Here is a 1863-nt window from a genome sequence, read left to right on the forward strand (position 1 = left end):
TTAACTGTAGTTTATCTCAGTTCAAAGGTATGGCCCAGTCCAAAGTCCAAGAAACAAGAAGAGCAAATGCAGCTCCTCTGGAATGACTGCCCCAGCTCCATTTTAAAATGGTTCCACTTATGTCAACTTTCACAGCGTCATGGGTGATGATTAAATTAGACCAATGAATAGTAGAGAAAACTTTAAAAGAGGAGTTCTGAGATGATCATAAGTACATGGTAGGCAAAAGAACTGTAAGAGCAAACATGGAGAGGAAAGAGATTAAAATTCCCTCATCTATGACATCAGTTTTGAATGATTATGGGTATATTATCTGTCTAATGAGAAACTGAAAATTTATGTTGAAAAAAAAAAATTCATGCCAGTCTTTAAAGATATAATTGTCCTTATTTTCACATTTAAATCTCATTTTGGTTGGCATTGCTTCTTTTTATACTGACTTATTTCTCACACACAGTTTTCAAAAAAATTTATAAAAGAACCCTTTTATTTAGTAAACTCTCACTCAGGCTGCCCAGACAGCCATTTTTGCTTTATGTTTCTAAGTTTTTATGTCAGTTGTGTGGTCTGCCTTTATGTGTATCTTAATTATTGTGCTATATCTCTACAAAGTATGAACAATGTGCCTATGTCTGTGGAGGGGTAAGTGGCCAAACAGCATCCCTGCAGTGGCCAAAGGTGATAGCCCAGAAGAGGTGTGGCCAGTGTGAGGAGGAGCCAGACTCCTGGGAATGTAACAGTCACTCCACAGCACAGCTCTGCTCAGATCAGCTGGATGCAATAGTCAAAAGCTTGGCAAGAAACAAAGGTGAAACCTTACTGTACAAGATTTATAATGAAAGGGCAGAGCTTATTCTAAAATGTAGGTAGGGATAAAAGGGCTGGAACGCTCTTGTAGGAAACCCTACTTTTACATGTACATAAAAGGTATCAAGTTTCTGTTTCTGCTGAGATCTGGGGAATGCTTTTATACTACCTTAGGTCAGTAATGTGCCTTTTCACTTTTCAAAACGCTTTTCTTTTGAAGAATTTTGTCATATTACTTCAGTTTTATTCTCACCATAGTCCTAAGAGATAAAAAGGACAGATATCATTATTACTTACATTTGGTGGGAGATGAAACTAGTGTGATTTGAAGGACAGTTATTGGAAGAGGAAGGACTAAAAAATGTGGAAAAAAATCCAGAAAGATAAGGCTAATATTTTACCATTGACTCTGACAGATTTTTTTTTTCATTTAAATTGTCTGAATTTTCTGTTCCTTGTACCAATATACACTATTTTATCAATTTTTAAACTTATTTAAACTTAACAAAAATAGTTTAAGCTTCATTATACTTAATTTTAGGCACTTAAATTTGACTAAAAAATCTAATTATTAGTGTTAGTAGATAGTTTTAATCACAAACGTGGCAAGAAGATCACTAATTTTTCTTCTAAAAGTGTAACGTCAGATACCTCAGGCCTTTTTCATCACTTTTTTTTTTTTTAATTAGAAAAGAGACAGATATGGAGATACTTGCATCAAAAAGACTATATGCTATACATTCTGGTACCCTGCCTATAATTCCAACAAAGAGAACATACATATCTCAATTTAAAACTCAGACGTTAGCTTGATCTTGCTAGTCATCTGTCTGTCTATCTATCAATCGATCGATAGATATTCACATACACACACAGCCACATCCACACGCACATCCTTGGCCATACGTAAACACACATAATGAGTCGAGCACTCATATTCTACGTGTAAGTCCTCCCTCACAAAGGTGAGTCATTACCTGGTCTTGCACATCCGTGGGAAAGTTTACTGATTGAATGGCTTAAAGGGAAGGCACCTTAGGACAAAGGAAGAGGGAA

The 1863-nt window shown here is 35.7% G+C and overlaps 1 long non-coding RNA gene across 2 annotated transcripts in view; it reads left to right on the top strand.

The window, feature by feature from the left end:
- LOC112470132 overlaps nt 1-1863 on the top strand; it is a 14033-nt gene that overhangs the window by 3977 nt on the left and 8193 nt on the right. The window lies entirely within an intron of this gene.

Source organism: Pteropus alecto, unplaced genomic scaffold (assembly GCF_000325575.1).
Source record: "Pteropus alecto unplaced genomic scaffold, ASM32557v1 scaffold177, whole genome shotgun sequence".
Classification (NCBI taxonomy): Eukaryota; Metazoa; Chordata; class Mammalia; order Chiroptera; family Pteropodidae; genus Pteropus; species Pteropus alecto.